The sequence below is a fragment of the Podarcis vaucheri genome (assembly GCF_965113315.1).
Source record: "Podarcis vaucheri genome assembly, chromosome: 11".
NCBI lineage: Eukaryota > Metazoa > Chordata > Lepidosauria > Squamata > Lacertidae > Podarcis > Podarcis vaucheri.
Window position 1 is genome coordinate 5632168 of NC_138749.1, and position 18891 is coordinate 5651058.

The window sequence follows — 18891 nt, forward strand, 5'->3', positions numbered from 1 at the left end:
ACTGTCCAGGGGTCCTTTACCTTTAAAAAACAAAACAAAACAAAAAAACACCTTACTCTGACTATAGTTACTAGTCATGATGGCTAGGGATTTCCTCCAGTGCCAGATGCAGTCCCAAGGACCATCTTTTCTCTTTGCTAATCACATGAAAACTGCTGAAGTTAGGGCATTTATGGATGGTCAAGAAAGTGGTCAAATTTCATATGCACATTCATGGGGTGTATTTCTCAGAAGACTAGAATGCAAGGGCACCGAGAGAAGTTGCATTTTGGAAGATTCAGGACAGACAGCGCTTCAGAGCCAGCGTAGTGTAGTGGTTAAGAGCGGTGGACTCGTAACCTGATGAACCAGGTTCAATTCCCCGCTCCTCCACATGCAGCTGCTGGGTGACCTTGGGCCAGTCACACTTCTTTGAAGTCTCTCAGCGCCACTCACCTCACAGAGTGTTTGTTGTGGGGGAGGAAGGGAAAGGAGAATGTTAGCCGCTTTGAGACTCCTTAAAGGGAGTGAAAGGCGGGATATCAAATCCAAACTCTTTTCATTGCAGAGCACAGAGTTGAACGAGAAAGTCCCACCAGAGGCAGTGAGAACCACCAACTTGGATGGCTTTAAAAGAGGATGAGATAAATTCATGGAGAAGAAGGATATTGATGGCTACTAGCTATGGTGGCTATTTTTTACCTGCACTGTTAGAGTCAGTATGGGGGGGGGGTCACATGTGGGGAGGGCACTGTTGTGCCCAGATCCTGCTTACAGGCTTCACACAGGAATCTGGTTAGGCATGGTAAGAACAGGATACTGAGCTACATGGGCCACTGGCCTGATTCAGCATTGTCTTCTTTTGTTTTTATGTTAATTTCTCCTCCACATTTTGGAGTCTTAAGTTAACAATGTGGTTGCTGCATTGACCCATCACTTATCTACCATTCCTCTGTTTTGATTCATATATTTTCTTTCGATGCCTGCACATGAACTTTTGATGTGCATTTCATCTTGCAATTCCCCGCCCATCCCCTTTCACCCCTGTGCATTAGCTCCTGGGTTTAAAATCCAGGTAAAGCAGAATTTGCTGCAGTGTGCAGTTGTACAGAGTTTTTGTTGTTATTGACCCAGAATGCCACGGCGAGACTCCTTATGGGGTCCTTGCCGTGGGATCACATTCATCCAGTACTATACCAGCTGCACTGGCTCCCGGTGGAGTACAGGATGAGGTTTAAGGTGCTAGTTTTAACCTTTAAAGCCCTATACAGCCTAGGACCCTCGTACCTATGGGACCACCTCTCCTGGTATGCCCCACGGAGGACCTTATGGTCTGCAAATAATAATATCTTGGAGGTCCTAAGCCTCAAGGAGATTAGACTGGCCTCGACCAGATCCAAGGCCTTTTCAGCCATGACCCTGATCTGGTGGCATGCTCTGCCACAAGAGATCAGGGCACTGCGGGATCTGATAGATTTTCACGGGGTCTGCATGATGGAGCTGTTCCGCCAGGCCTTTGGTTGGGGACCATATAAGGAGAGTCTCCCCCTCTCTCCTTATAACAACTTGTATGAAAGTGCCCCCCCCAACTTTTCAGCCCAGTTCTGGCCAGGGAAGGCAAGGTATTATTATTATTATTACTATTATTATTATTATTATTATTATTATTATTATTATTATTATTATCAGCAGCAGGCTGTTTGAGATTCAATGCTAGTGCAATGATACCTCTGTTTTCGAACATAATCCGTTCTGGAAGACCGTTTGAGGTCCGAAACCTTCAAAAACCGAAAATTCAATAGGGAAGCCTTGATACAGAAAACTCAATATGGAAAACTCAATACTAAAGCCATGCGGTGTGTTTGACTTCCAAGGCGTGTTCAAAGACCGTAGCATTTACTTCCGGGTTTACAGTGTTCGAAAACCGAAATGCTCGTCAATGGAGACATTCGAAAAACCGAGGTACCAGTGAATTTGAAATGTGGCCAACCCCATGCAAAATTCCACAGTGTGAGCAAGCACAGAGTATATCAGGTCAGTTTCTTGGTCAGTTTGTACCACAATCCACAAAGATTTAACTCCCCTACTCAGTGCTGACTTCTCATTGATGCTATGGCTGTTAGCTATGCTATTGGGCAGACTAAGAGTTAAATGAGGAACTATTATCAAAATGTTGGGTACCCTCCCCACGTTCTCTTTTTAAAAGGTTTTCTGAATGACCTTGTCAGATTCAAACCTTCATAAGAGGCCAAGGAATGAAAAGAAAATGAGGGTGGGGCTGTTTGCAGGGAAAGACCAGCAATCAGCAGCGCAGTAATTTGCCTGATAACAGAAAATTAAAGAAGAGGCAAGTCGCAGCCTGAGATGAAGAAGGGGGGGGGGAATCATTCATATTTGAATTTGCTGTATAATTAGCCACAATAGTTAATATCCCCAGCGCCCACCCCAGAAAAAAAGAAGAAGAAAATGAATGGCATCAAATTAGAGTGAAACGGAGACATCACTGCAAAAAGAGAAAGAAAGAAAGATGGAGTTGAGTAAATGGCTGAGATAATAGAGAAAATATTTAAGAAGCCAGAAATGAACACACAATTGGAGGAAGGAGGAGGAGGAAGAAGAAGAGGACGAAGAGTTGGATCTGCTTTGGCAAGGGGTCATATTGGCAGGAATTATATATGTGTGTGTGTTTGTGTGTGTGTTTTAACATTTAATTTTCAAGAATAATTAAACATACTTTTACATCTTATACATTTTATTTTACTTCCATCAATCACATCTGAAAATTTCCCAATCTAATCACTTACTATACATTTCTTACTTTCACTATTACATTTAAATCTCATAACCTTTATATCTAATCTTTCTCTATTTTGCAATGTTTCCTATATTTCTCCTTACAAAACTTCTTGTAGTCCTACTAGTGTAATTTGTTGATTACAGTAGCTCTTCAAATAGTTCATATATTTCTTCCAATCTTCTGTGAATCTCTGGTCCCGCAGGTTTCGAACCCTTCCTGTCATTTTATCTAATTCTGTGTAGTCCATTAATTTTGTCTGCCATTCTTCTTTCGTTGGAATTTCTTCTTGCTTCCATTTCTGGGCTAACAATACTCTTGTTGCTGTTGTTGCATATAAAAACAATTTAAGATCTTGGCAGGGATTATAATTCAGTGGTAGAGCATCAGTCTTGAATGCAGAAGGTCCCAGTTTCAACCTCTGGCATCTCCAGGTAGGGCTGAGAAGGACTCCTGTCTAGAATTCTGGATGGTTACCCCATCTCAATATAGACAATACCATGCAAGATGGACCAATGGTCTGGCTTGATATAAAGCAGTCTCCTATGGTGGCGCTGTGGGTTAAAGAACAGAGCCTAGGACTTGCCAATCAGAAGGTTGGTGGTTCGAATCCCCGCGACGGAGTGAGCTCCCATTGCTCGGTCCCTATCCTGCCAACCTAGCAATTCGAAAGCACGTCAAAGTACAAGTAGATAAATAGGTACCGCTCTGGTGGGAAGGTAAACGGCATTTCCGTGCACTGCCCTGGTTCACCAGAAGCAGCTTAGTCATGCTGGCCACATGACATGGATTTGCTTTGCAGGAATACCGTATTCCAAAGATAGAAAACAATGGCCCTCCAGATGTCACTGACGTCCAGCTCTCATCAGCTCAAGAAAGAATGGTCAATGAACAGGGATGATGGTCATTGTGAGTCAGCAACATATGGAGAGAATCCCCACCATCATGTTTGGATCCTTTCCCAGAGAGCCAGGGGGTTGTTGTTGGGTAAAGCGTATCACAGGATAGCCGCTTTAGTTTCTGTGATGGGATGATGGAGGCTCTGAATTCATGGCGGCAAACTTTGCTCCAGTGAATTATGAATCAAAAACAACAGAGAGAAGACGGGACTGTGATAGATACCAGGTGTGAGCTTTGGTCTTTCAAATTTCAGTGGCACCCTGTGTGTGGCCAAAATTTGGCAGCCTCCCACCTCTCGCCTTCCATTCTGCATGTGCAGAATGTCATAGCTGTGAGGTCCTGTGCTGCCCCCCCTTGGCGATGCCCATTGTGGAGGAACCATTCACTCTGCCCTAAGCTGGAATGGGCAGCCTTGGATTCTGGCCACGAAGCTCATTCTGTGATCTTGAGAAAGCTATGATCACTCTGTCTAATCCACCTCCCAAGGCCACAGTAAGAGCAAAGTTGGTAAATCCCCATCCCTTGAGTTCATCTGTGTGATGCAAATAGGGATATTTGCAAAAATAAAAAATGGGAGGGGGAATGTTGTTGCAAAAGGGTAGTCCACAGCACTACCACTGAGGAGGCAATAGCCACTTTATATAATACTAACTGTTACTAGGGAAATATAAGAAACCAAAAGAAATCGGTGTTGTGAAATAAGTGGTTACTGTCAGTGCAGTTTTGAACGGTTCAAGCCTCCATCGTCATTCAAAATGGCATGCAATTGTATGGAAACAGTGACCAAAAAACAGAACCCAAACCTGGTCCTTGGTCTCAGGAACCATCATGCAAAAATCTGGTTAAGATAACTTTAGATGCATTGCAAACAGACAAACAGACAACTTTCCAAAACATATGGTGTTTCCTGCTTGGCAGGGGGTTGGACTCGATGGCCCTTGTGGTCTCTTCCAACTCTATGATTCTATGATTCTATATACAGTAGTAGATAACCAGATTGGTTAAAGTTACATACTTCATCCTTGTGGGGAAAAAATGGGGTAAAGATGAATTATGCTTATTTGGTGCCCTGTCCTGTTCATTTCTTTTAGATGGGATTTTTAAAATATATTTTTAATGCACTTATTTGATGAAACGTTTGGCAAGGTTAGCCATTATTGCTGTTGTTTATTATTGGTTTTGTTGTGCCATTTATTGTTCTAATTGACTGTGATTTATTACGGTGGTGCATGCCACTTCAAATGTCCTAAAGGAAGGGAAGATGTAAATATCTGAATGCATATTTCAGCAGTACTTTATCAGATTCGTGGTTTCCATGTACCTTTTTATACCACCTTTCAAAAACAAACATCTCGAGGACATAAAACAAGATAAACAATAAAACCATGCAAACAATAAATAGAGCAGCAACAATGTTAGGAGAAGCTCAAGATGCTGGAATGAATAGTCAGCAATGAAGTATGAAGTAAGATTTCAGCAAGTGCTAGAAACCTATAACACTAGGAACCTACCTTACCTCAGAAGGGAAGGTGCTAAATGGACCAGCCTTCATAGGCTGGAGAAGGATTGTAGCTCATTAGTAGAGCATTCACACTTCCCCAGTTCAATCCCTGGTATCTTCAGTAGGGCGGGGAATGTCTCCTATCTGAAACCCTGGAGAACAGCTGCCAGTCGGTGTAGACAATGAAATTGACCAATGGTCTGACTCATAATAGTGGAGATCTCTGTTTTCCAATAGAAAAAGGTTGTCCTCCTGAAGGACGCCTGCAGGCTGCAGAACTACCAAGAGAGATGTATCTTAAGGCTCATCCACAATTACTTTTAGTCCCACACTTTCTAGACACAGGTATGGATTTCCCCCATCTATGTTGGAGTGCTTCTTCCCCTCCCCCCCCACTGCTTTAATGCTGAATCCATAACCCACTTGACCCTGAAAACTGTCTGCAGACAAATGCCAGCTCCCTTAGCCTGAAGTGAGATGAGCATCACATTCCACTGTCAAGTTTAACTGGACTTAACCATCCACGGGTCCTTTACCTTTACCTTTACCTTTACTATAACTGTACCATTTCTCCGAGAGCCAGTGTGGTGTAGTGGTTAAGAGTGGTAGATTCGTAATCTGGTGAACCAGGTTCACTTCCCTGCTCCTCCACATGCAACTGCTGGGTGACCTTGGGCCAGTCACACTTCTCTGAAGTCTCTCAGTCCCACTCACCTCACAGAATGTTTGTTGTGGGGGAGGAAGGGAAAGGAGAATGTTAGCCGCTTTGAGACTCCTTCGGATAGTGATAAAGCGGGATATCAAATCCAAACTCCTCTTCTTCTTCTTCTTCTTCTTCTTCTTCTGATGAAAATAGGGACGTCCTATTCCATAATGATGATCAGTGCTTTTTTTCTGGGGGGATGCAAGGGTACGCATACCCCTAAACATTTCGTGTTCCCCCGACTGACCAATGCACCAACATGCCAGCTGTCTCCACAGTAGCAGCACAGACTGGAGTTCTGTCATTCTCCCTGCTGGTGCCCAGGGAGGGGAATCTGGGGCAGCCGTGGTGGAGGCGACGGCGCCCCCTCCCCCTCCTCTTCCTCTTGCCGGGCTAGAACCAGCCGGCAGTTGCTCGCCCCTCTTCGCTCAAGCCAATGCCACTGTTGCCATTGCTGGGGACTTTCCCATCCTCTCAGCTGCCACCTTGAGTCCCTCATCTGGGGGTTGGGAGGGGTTGGGGGGAAGGAAGGGTGCGAGAGGGAACAGCCAAAATGAGAGTACCCCAAAACATGTGTGTGTGTGTGTGTGTGTGTGTGTGTGTGTATGCACACTGTTGGTGGTGGTGGTGGCTTCCAACATATATAAAAACATAATAAAACATTAAGTAACTTTGTTATACAGGGCTGCCTTCAGATGTCTCCTAAAAGCTGTATCCTTCCTTATCTCCTTGGACCGGGGTCACTTAACTCCATACTCTCCATTATTTCTCCAATGAAAATAGGGACATCCTAAGGAAAATTGGGACATTACAGGATCAAATCAGAAACCGGGATGGCTTCAGTGAATGCTAGACTGTCCCTGGAAAATAGGGACACTTGGAGGGTCTGTGAATCTGAACAAACAGCAGTTCTGCCTCCCCGCAGTAAAGAGTGTGGTTTTGTGGGGAAAGCGGGGGGCTGGGGGAGCACTCAGACACAGACCTGGAAAACCCAGACCTAGAATCATAGAATCATAGAATCATAGAATCATAGAATCATAGAGTTGGAAGAGACCACAAGGGCCTCGAGTCCAACCCCCTGCCAAACAGGAAACACCATCAGAGCACTCCTGACATATGGTTGTCAAGCCTCTGCTTAAAGACCTCCAAAGTAGGAGACTCCACCACACTCCTTGGCAGCAAATTCCACTGTCGAACAGCTCTTACTGTCAGGAAGTTCTTCCTAATGTTTAGGTGGAATCTTCTTTCTTGTAGTTTGGATCCATTGCTCCGTGTCCGCTTCTCCGGAGCAGCAGAAAACAACCTTTCTCCCTCCTCTATGTGACATCCTTTTATATATTTGAACATGGCTATCATATCACCCCTTAACCTCCTCTTCTCCAGGCTAAACATGCCCAGCTCCCTTAGCCGTTCCTCATAAGGCATTGTTTCCAGGCCTTTGACCATTTTGGTTGCCCTCCTCTGGACACGTTCCAGTTTGTCAGTGTCCTTCTTGAATTGTGGTGCCCAGAACTGGACACAGTACTCCAGGTGTGGTCTGACCAGAGCAGAATACAGTGGCACTATTACTTCCCTTGATCTAGATGCTATACTCCTATTGATGCAGCCCAGAATTGCATTGGCTTTTTTAGCTGCCGCGTCACACTGTTGGCTCATGTCAAGTTTGTGGTCAACCAAGACTCCTAGATCCTTTTCACATGTACTGCTCTCAAGCCAGATGTCACCCATCTTGTATTTGTGCCTCTCATTTTTTTTGCCCAAGTGCAATACTTTACATTTCTCCCTGTTAAAATTCATCTTGTTTATTTTTGCCCAGTTCTCTAATCTGTCAAGGTCGTTTTGAAGTGTGATCCTGTCCTCTGGGGTGTTAGCCACCCCTCCCAGTTTGGTGTCATCTGCAAATTTGATCAGGATGCCCTTGAGTCCATCATCCAAGTCGTTGATAAAGATGTTGAATAAGACCGGGCCCAAGACAGAACCCTCTGGCACCCCACTAGTCACTCTTCTCCAGGATGAAGAGGAACCATTGATGAGCACCCTTTGGGTTCGGTCAGTCAGCCAGTTACAAATCCACTGAGTGGTAGCATAGTCAAGACCGCATTTTACCAGCTTCTTGACAAGAATATCATGGGGCACCTTGTCAAATGCCTTGCTGAAATCAAGGTAGGCTACATCCACTGCGTTCCCTTCATCTACCAGGCTTGTAATTCTGTCAAAAAACGAGATCAGGTTAGTCTGACATGACTTATTTTTCAGAAATCCATGCTGACTATTGGTGATCACAGCATTCCTTTCTAGGTGCTCACAGACTGTTTGCTTAATGATCTGCTCCAGAATCTTCCCTGCTATTGATGTCAGACTGACTGGGCGGTAATTATTTGGGTCCTCTCTTTTCCCCTTTTTGAAAATAGGGACAACATTTGCCCTCCTCCAGTCTGCCGGGACTTCGCCTGTTCTCCAGGAATTCTCAAAGATGACTGCCAGTGGTTCTGAGATCACATCTGCCAGTTCTTTAAATACTCTTGGATGCAGTTCATCTGGCCCTGGAGACTTGAATACATCTAAACTAGCCAAATATTCTTGTACTATCTCCTTAGTTATTCTGGGCTGTGTTTCCTTTGCTGAATCATTTGCTCCAAATTCTTCAGGTCGGGCATTGTTTTCTTTATCGGAGAAGACCGAGGCAAAGAAGGCATTGAGGAGTTCAGCCCTTTCTGTGTCCCCTGTTTGCATTTCACCATCTTCTCCTCTGAGTGACCCCATTGTTTCTTTGTTCTTCCTTTTGCTACGAACATACCCATAAAAGCCTTTTTTGTTGCTTTTAACCTCTCTAGCAAGCCTGAGTTCATTCTGTGCTTTAGCTTTTCTGACTTTGTGTCTACACGTGCTGGCTATTTGTTTGAATTCCTCTTTGGTGGTTTCCCCCCTTTTCCATTTTTTGTACACATCCTTTTTTAATCTTAATTCAGTTAAAAGTTCTTTAGATAGCCACCCTGGCTTCTTTAGGCACCTTCCATGTTTCCGTCTCATTGGTATTGCCTGACGTTGTGCTTTTAGTATCTCCCTCTTAACAAACTCCCAGCCATCATGAACTCCCTTTCCTTTTAGTATTGTTGTCCATGGGATCTCACCCAGCACTTCCCTAAGTTTTATGAAGTCGGCTTTCTTAAAGTCAAGAAATTGAGTCCTAGTATGCTTGGCTGCTCCTTTCCGTTGTATAGTAAACTTCAGAAGAGCATGATCACTCGCGCCTAATGATCCTTCCACTTCTACCCCACTAACCAGGTCATCAACATTGGTTAGGACCAGATCTAAAATGGCTGTTCCTCTTGTTGCTTCTCCCACTTTCTGGACAATGAAGTTGTCTGCAAGGCCAGTGAGGAATCTGTTTGACCTTATGCTCTTGGCTGAGTTTGACGTCCAACAAATATCCGGGTAATTGAAGTCCCCCATTACTACTATCTCCCTTCCTTTTGCATGCTTGGCCATCTGTTCCAGGAAGGCATCATCTATGTCCTCCGTTTGGCTTGGGGATCTATAGTAAACTCCCACAATGAGGTCTCTGTTATTCTTCTCTCCCTTAATTTTGACCCAAATGCTCTCACTTTGGCTTTGAGGATCTAAATCTTGGATCTCTTCACAGGTATACACATCCCTGACATATAACGCCACTCCTCCTCCTTTCTTGTCTGGTCTGTTTCTCTGAAATAGATTGTATCCCCCCATTATTACATTCCAATCGTGGGACTTATCCCACCAGGTTTCAGTGATGCCTATTATGTCATATTTAGTTTGCTGTACCAAGAGCTCAAGCTCATCTTGTTTATTTCCCATGCTTTGCGCATTAGTGTACAGACATTGAAGTCCATTAATCATTCCCCCAGGTCTCTTATTTAAGGATTTTTTCCTCCCACCACTAGGTCTGCGTGCTGTTTGCTCCATTTGATCTATGACATTTGGATGATCATCTTCATTAATTGATAGACTCCTACCTTCAGGAGCACTGTCTCCCTCCCCCACATTAGTCAGTTTAAAGCCCTCCTGATGAGGTTTCTGAGATTTTTGGCAAAAACATTTCTCCCAACCGTTGTGAGGTGCAGCCCATCACTTGCCAGAAGTCCATCTTCAAGAAACTGCAGTCCGTGATCTAAGAACCTGTGCCTAGAAATATAGAGCAAAGCTAAGTGTAGACGAGCCAGCCCTTACTGATCAGACTGTTCCACAAGGGGGGGACGCAGTCCCCCGAATAACACAGTCCCAAGTGACTTAGGGCTTTGCAGACAGGATTCTAAATCTTAAATCTGGCCTAGCACTGTGTAATAATATACCCATTGCATTCCAAACCAAAGTCAGATGTTCCAGATGAAACCTATTCCATGATGCCAGGTGGAGAAAAACTCATAGGAGAGTTGTCTAAGAGAATACAACACGGCAAAAAGCCATGATTTCTCAAGCTCATAGATAACCTCCTTTTACCCAGTACCCATATTTAGCTTTGATATTTAGAATGGGATCTTGAAAACTCAAAGTGGCATACTAAACTATTATTATTATTATTATTATTATTATTATTATTATTATTATTATTATATCCCAGATCTAAAAATCTAAACACCTTTGGCTAATTTGCAACACTCCCCCCCCACCAGCAAGCAGATGGATTGCACTTCCCCAAGATAAAAGTCACAGCTGCTACTGTTCCTTTGGGCATTCATTCTGGGATGTAGTCTCTGAGAGAAAGATTAAAATCCAAGACGCTGATTTGTGGGAAAGATGGAGGTAGCTAAAACAAAAACAAAAGAAAGGGAGAAAGAAAGAATTCCATCAAGAGAGGCGGTGGGGGTGTCAGAATGCATTTCTTCACTTATTTGATTAGAATCAGGGGGCTGAAAAGTTAGAATCATAGAATCATAGAGTTGGAAGAGACCACAAGGGCCATCGAGTCCAACCCCCTGCCAAGCAGGAAACACCATCAGAGCACTCCTGACATATGGTTGTCAAGCCTCTGCTTAAAGACCTCCAAAGTAGGAGACTCCACCACACTCCTTGGCAGCAAATTCCACTGTCGAACAGCTCTTACTGTCAGGAAATTCTTCCTAATGTTTAGGTGGAATCTTCTTTCTTGTAGTTTGGATCCATTGCTTCGTGTCCACTTCTCTGGAGCAGCAGAAAACAACCTTTATCCCTCCTCTATGTGACATCCTTTTATATATTTGAACATGGCTATCATATCAACCCTTAACCTCCTCTTCTCCAGGCTAAACATGCCCAGCTCCCTTAGCCATTCCTCATAAGGCATCGTTTCCAGGCCTTTGACCATTTTGGTTGCCCTCCTCTGGACACGTTCCAGTTTGTCAGTGTCCTTCTTGAACTGTGGTGCCCAGAACTGGACACAGTACTCCAGGTGAGGTCTGACCAGAGCAGAATATAGTGGCACTATTACTTCCCTTGATCTAGATGCTATACTCCTATTGATGCAGCCCAGAATTGCATTGGCTTTTTTAGCTGCTGCGTCACAGTGTTGGCTCATGTCAAGTTTGTGGTCAACCAAGACTCCTAGATCCTTTTCACATGTACTGCTCTCAAGCCAGGTGTCCCCCATCTTGTATTTATGCCTCTCATTTTTTTTGCCCAAGTGCAATACTTTACATTTCTCCCTGTTAAAGTTCTGATGAAATGCAAGCAAAGGCATCCCAAAGAGGGATGGAGGAGAACTTTGACTTAATTCACTTTTAAAGAAACACCTATGTGGGTAAAATTTCCCTTGAGGGTTCAGCATGGAGGCTCACATCAAATTCCTCATTGGTCAGACTTCGTTCAGCGATGCATTACATGGCAGAGTATGCAATAGTTTCCAGTTGTAGCACACAGCATATAGGCAATATATATACCATATTTTTCACTCTATAAGACGCACCAGACCACAAGACGCACCTTGTTTTTGGAGGAGGAAAACAAGAAAAAAAATATTTCTGAATCTCAGAAGCCAGAACAGCAAAAGGGATCGCTGTGCAGTGAAAGCAGCAATCCCTCTTGCTGTTCTGGCTTCTGGGATAGCTGCGCAGCTTGCATTCACTCCATAAGACACACACACATTTCCCCTTACTTATTAGGACGGAAAAAGTGAGTCCTATAAAGCAAAAAATATGGTAGATATAGATATATAAATATATAGTCTTAGCTGTTCACCTTTTCTCCAAGCACATTCTGCCACCCCATCACCCCCACAGTCCTTGGAAACAATTATGGTATTCAATCCGTTATTATTATTATTATTATTATTATTATTATTATTATTATTACTACTACTACTACACTATACTTGCAGTGTCCTCCTTGTACCTTATCTCTCCCTTCCTCTGCCATCCCTCTCTGACATTATGAGGTTATGGCAAGCATAGAAAAATTACTTTTGCTTTAAGCAGATGCTTGTCTGCAGCATAATTTTGATGTAAGGATCACTAAGGTGCTCCAAAGTGCTTCAAGTGTCTCTACTTCAATTTGCAACAACTCTTTGATTTCACTTCACCTCTGATACCCCAGATCACCTCCCAAATATCCCATTTTACACCTGGTTTCTTGGGGTTCATTGGAATCTGATGCAGACTCCTAATTTTTGGCTCTTTCAGTTGACTCTGATCCATTGTGTGCATCTGATGCCTTTGTAATACAGTTCCAGAACTACTATGAGGTCTTAGCCAGGCAACTTTGCAGAGCTCCAGTTATGACTTATGAAGTTCTTTTGAAGAGTGGAGCATTGCACTGCCTTAGGGCAAATAATGTTTTCTACTTGTGGTTTTTTTTAATTATCTTATAAAACAGCTTAATCAATGAATGCAAGCAGGTAGTAGAAGCGGAGACCGGTTTATGGGGAAACTTTTGAGATTTATTTTGGCTATTTGTGAGTAGTGGTGGTGTCTTAACTCAGGAAGAAGGGGAAAATGTGGAATGGCTGATGTGATCTTTCTGGGCATTTGCAATGGGTCAATTTTAATTTTTAGACTTGGGCTTTGCAAGCAGAAATTAGGTGGCAGTCGGCCCCCCAATTTATGATGTTTGCTTGTGTTTGCGTGCAAATAAATAGATTATTCCATATGCATTCCAAATAAAATATACTGCTAAAGTAAATTTTACTTACTGATATCGATTGTATTGACTGCATCCTCCCCTTACAAATCCCTCGGTTTGTATAACAGAACTGTTATCACTAGCCTGGGAAAAAAGGGGATATAATGAATTCTAGCACTGCACACCTTACTTAATGATGAACTAGAAAGCTTTTTATCTTTGGAGCCATATTGGGATAGAGCAAGAGAGGGAGAGGGAAAGAATTTCATTTGCTGCTGGAAGACTTTCTGAAGGCCACAAATGCTACTTTATCCATCACAAATTATAACAAAATGTTTTTGGCAGTTAGCTACCCACTACCCCACAAATAGAGGGACATGGGTGGCGCTGTTAAACCACAGAACCTAGGGCTTGCCAATCAGAAGGCTGGTGGTTCGAATCCCCGCAACAGGGTGAGCTCCCATTGCAAAGTCCCTGCTCCTGCCAGCCTAGCAGTTCAAAAGCATGTCAAGTGCAAGTAGATAAATAGGTAGTGCTTCGGTGGGAAGGTAAACGGCGTTTCCGTGCGCTGCTCTGGTTCGCCAGAAGCGGCTTAGTCATGCTGGCCACATGACCCAGAAGCTGCACGCCGGCTTCCTTAGCCAGTAAAGCGAGATGAGCGCCGCAACCCCAGAGTCATCTGCGACTGGACCTAATGGTCAGGGGTCCCTTTACCTTTACCCCCCAAATAACCCCCTAGATGGCATTGATCGTTAACCCACTCTGGCCATTAAGATGCCAGATGTCAAGTCTCAGCCTTATACGGGAAGATAACCTGTTAATCTTCTGCCCTTCTGCCTTTCCTTTCAGGGCAGTAGCCTGACTGCCTTAATATGGATGGTGTTTTGTTGCTACTGTTGTTATGGGCCAATGTGGCCGCCTCTACTTTTTGTATGACTTTGTGAGTACCACATTTAGCCATTCAACAACAGGACCCTAAACTGGGGGATCTGGGAAAGGGACACAGCTCAGTGATAGGACTGCGTGCAAAGGACACAAGTTCAATCACCAGCATCTACAAGAAGAGCTGGGAACGTCCTCGGTCTGAAATCCCAGAGAGCTGCTACTATTCAATGTAGACCATACCAATCAAAGAAATGCAGAGTTTGGAGGTACCCAATGGCTCATCTAATTTACCCTACCTACATAGATTCCTATGTAGGAAGAGGTTGTTACACCACTTGAAGATGATATTTTATATTCTGAGGGAACACTCCCTCTAGCTGCTAGTTCAAGCTACCCAACTTGGCTTCTGCTGGTTTTTCTTTCAACCTAGCACACCACCTAAAATTAATTTCCAGTTTTGTTAAAGAAAAAAAAATCGCTTTGATTCTTATCATCCCTGTTTTCCACCTTCTAAGCAACCCTTTGTGAATTGCCTAAGGATGGAGGAAGACTTGGGTAACACCTGGCTTTTATTTCCCCAGAAAATCTGTTTTCATTCATTGAATGTTTCTCTTTACAGGCTCTGGGCGCACCTATCAGAAATTTATCTGAATGGCTCTTTCTTGCTTCTGACCAGATAAAAAGCCCAATAAGCAAAGTTTTCTTCACCTCTTCCCCTTTACTTACTAGGTATCTCAAAGAAGAGTTAGGGATAACTCAAAACCTTGCACATTATTTTGTGACATTTTGATCAGTCTTATGAAAGTATTGCCCAAATATGGATCCCTCCTTTTACAGGCTAGCATGACTTCTTTTCCTTATTTATATTAGGCTGAACTCTACCAGTATAGTTATTAGAAATCAGATCCTGTTGCCATAAAAGTTTCTCCAACCCCTTTAAGGAAAACCTGCTCAAGGATGGCAGAATACCTTTCGGTGTTCACAGTCCTTATTAGAAAACATTTAAAAGCAATAATTTCTGCAGACTTAACCTCATGGATTCTTTTTAATACAGTTAAATTAAATTAAAAATGAAATGGGAAAAAAATCTCCCTTTGACTAAAGGAGATGAAACTCCTTCTTGTGCAATTAGCAAATTTTAAATAGAACCTTTAGCATTAACATTATTCTTTCTGCCTCAATGCGTGGATTATTATTTAAATTGATATGACATAAGAGGATATAAATAATTCCTAAGTGTACATCTAAACAAGAAATTCTGCCCATATTCAAATGGCTAAACATTATCAATTCCCTGTTTCCCAATGTATCATTCATTACAAGCCTGATGCTAATTTAATCTCTTAAAAAATGCCATTAGAGTGCTGATAAACATTATAAATAAATACAAAATTGCTGTTCTGAAAAATCCGGTGTAACGGAAAATAAATGACTCTTGGGTTCTACCAAATTCCATCTCTCCTCGCCACCCCCTGCTTCCCCCCTTAAGCAGCTGAGAAGGCATTGCAACGTAGACGCCTGGACTGAGTTAGTAATCCAACACATCTTTTGCAATCAAAAACGAAATATATTAAAACCTGCAAGTGTAATTTCATTATCCATAATTCTACATTGCAAATTAAGATTCAGAAAGTGTTAATGCATGAGGGGAATGTTGATCAACCCCCACCGACTTAACTAGTCCAAACTGGTACTCATTGGAAGAATTCATACTAGCAAATTCCGTGCTATCCCCAACTTAGAGGTGTACCAAATATCTTCTAGGTTTGATCCGATGTAGAGGACTGCCCCCTCTGACTACTGTTCCTTCCTTCATCCTGGATCAATCACAAGTGTGAGCCCAGCCAATTAGGAATCACACAGTGGACAAGATGGTGCCGCAGTTCAACACAGCATGGTCCTCATAGCCAGCAGATCTGACTCTGTGGTGACATCACTGAAGGCAAATGCAGATAACGGCAATGCAGGTGGCTAGGTCAACACTTTGGAAGAGGAACTGAAAAAACTCTCCCCAAAAGAACCATTATGCAGCGACATAAATGTTTGTTAAAAGTAGTGTTGTTCCAGCTCAGTTCTAGCTTAGCTGCCCTCTCTTTCCATTCATAAACTACTGCTTTTTAGACATCTTTCAGGAATACAGAGGCAGTCTGGAATCTGACATCCTAACACATAAAGGAAGCTACAGAATGTGTTCTACTAGCAACTCAGCCAGGGTGGTGTAGTGGTTAGAGTGTCTGACCAGGAACTGGGAGACCATTTTTTGAATCTGCAATCAGCCAATAAGCTCACTGGATTATCTTGGGCCAATCACTGCCTCTCAACTTAACCTACTTCACAGCGTTGTTGTGAGGATTAAATAAGGAGGAGAACCATATATGTTAACTTGAGCCCCTTGGAGAAAAAGGTGGGATATAAATGCCATTAAACACACACACACACACACACACACACACACACAATACTCTGGTTGGTCTTTGATACCTGCCAAAATCTTATATTTTCCACTAGACTTTGAATGATGTAGGGGTCTGGAATTTTAGGTCTCTGATTTTTGAGATTGAGAAGAAAAAACAACCAGTGAATAAATTTATTCTCTCTCTGTCTCTCTCTCTCTCTTAGTATTTTATTGTATTTATTCCAGATTTTATACAGCTGAAAATTTGGGATACAATTATAAGCATTAGAGAATATATCATCAAGGTTATATTCCCCCCAAGACTTCTAAATTGACTCCTTATGTTGGTTACGCCTTATAATTTTCAACTGCTCCTCAACATTTCATCTCTGTATAGCCTTTCTAATTTTGGATTTAAGTTATGAACACGGCTGACACTTCAGGCAGAGGTATACTTCAAAACTGTGATTTTTAAGGCTCCAGTGAACTGCTGGCAACTCCAGCAGTTTGAGAACATGAAACTGGACAGTCCCTGAGCTTGCTTGACTACACACCCTAATGCTATTGCAGGGGTCGCCAGATTTTTCAGGCCAGTGGACACAGTTTGGATTTTGAGAAAGTGCCGTGGGCACCAATTGCAAAATGGCTGGTGTGGTTTGTGGCAGAACACAAAATGGCTGCCACAGCTATAAGAGCAGAAAAGGAGACAGGATTCCAAAATAATGCAAGGATGCCCATGTCCATGGGAAAAAGGCATCTTAAATCAGCTACCACTGTGCTCTCACACACAGTGAGAACATAGCATCCAACATTTCTCCAATGAAAGTAGGGGCATCCTATTCAATAATAATAATCTCATCTGACTGGGTTACCCCAGCCACTCTGGGCAGCTTCCAACATACAATTGTACCTTGATTTTCGAACATAATGCATTCTGGAAGTCTGTTTGATTTCCAAAACATTCAGAAACCAAGGCACAGCTTCCGATTGGCTGCAGGATTGGCACCAGATGTTCAGCTTCCGAGGCAAAGTTCATAAACCGGAACACCTAATTCCAGGTTTGCGGTGTCCAAGTTGTTCATGAACTAAGCTGTTCGAAAACCAAGGTACTATAAAAACATAATAAAACATTAAAGATAAAAAAAATAACTTCCCCATACAGGGCTGCCTTCAGATGGCTTGGGGATTGGAGAACTCCATACCCTCCAACATTTCACCAATGAAAATAGGGATGTCCAAAAGAAAAGTGGGACATTCTGGGATCAAATCAGAAACTGGGATGGTTTCTGTAAATCCAGGAATTCCCCTGCAAAATAATGGCACTTGGAGGGTCTCTTGGAGAGCTAGTGCGGTGTAGTGGTTAAGACTTGTAATCTGGTGAACCGGGTCCGCATCTCCGCTCCTCCACATGCAGCTGCTGGGTGACCTCGGGCCAGTCACACTTCTCTGAAGTTTCTCGGCCCCACTCACCTCACAGAGTGTTTGTTGTGGGGGAGGAAGGGAAAGGAGAATGTTAGCCGCTTTGAGACTCCTTCGGGTAGTGATAAAGTGGGATATCAAATACAAACTCCTCCTCAAACTCCTCCTCAAACTCCTCCTCCTCCTCTTCTTCTTCTTCTTCTTCTTCTTCTTCTTCTTCTTCTTCTTCCTCTTTGCACTCTCCTTTGTTTAGAAGGGAAGGTAGATGAGTGACCTGTTCTTGCATCCAATGAAATGTCCACATATTTAAGGGGACACCTTTAAGGTAGGAGTGGTCAAGCCAGAGAAAGCTGACTCATCAAGTGGAGCAAAAAGTCACAGTCTTTCATGTATTAGGGATTCTTGAGGCGATATTTACTGAGATATTTCATAAGCACCATGGGAGTTAATTTTGGACGCTCTATTGCCTGCAGGCAACACATTGGTGACCTTTGCCCCATAGAGCCTAATTCATATATTTAATTATCTGTTGCTCACATAGATACAATTTATAAATACACTTTAGATACTCCCCTTAGCTTCTATATTCCAGATCTTTTAGCTTATAGTGAGCTAAACAGTGTTCCTCACAAAACCCTCAGAGGCAAATGCAAACTTTATTTATCTATTACAACAGTGTAAATAACAACATCAAGTTTGCATTTATTATTGACGCAAATTCAGTATTTCAACGAGACTCACTTGTTTTCTGGGAATGATACCTTAGATTGTGCTTAGAGATGGGCAGAGCTATTCAGAAGACCAGTTCAATATATGCAAATCTGGTGATTTGCACCTGTGAATTCCTAGCTTGGGAATTCAAGCCATTACTCATCAGGAGGTAGAAAGAATACCCTTAGTAATGAACTCATCAGTCATCACTGCAGGGACACGCAAGACCTTTCCATTTATTTCTTCAGATACGTCTGCTTTCCCAAACATTGGCACACTGATCTGTGAAAGTGGATATGCAAAGAGCTAAGACAGGTTATGCGGTTATCACATTAATGCATAACATTCCCAAATCATTAATGTGTGCCGCAGTTGCTCCCCACATGTGCAAAAGGTTTAATTGAGCATAATTCCCAATTCAAAAGTCTTCGCAGACCTGGTTTTGCCAAGCATCACTGTCTATTCAAAAAGACAGATCAACTGCTGATCTGAATCTCTCCCCCCCCCCTTTGTCTTGTGCAAAACACAGGTGTATC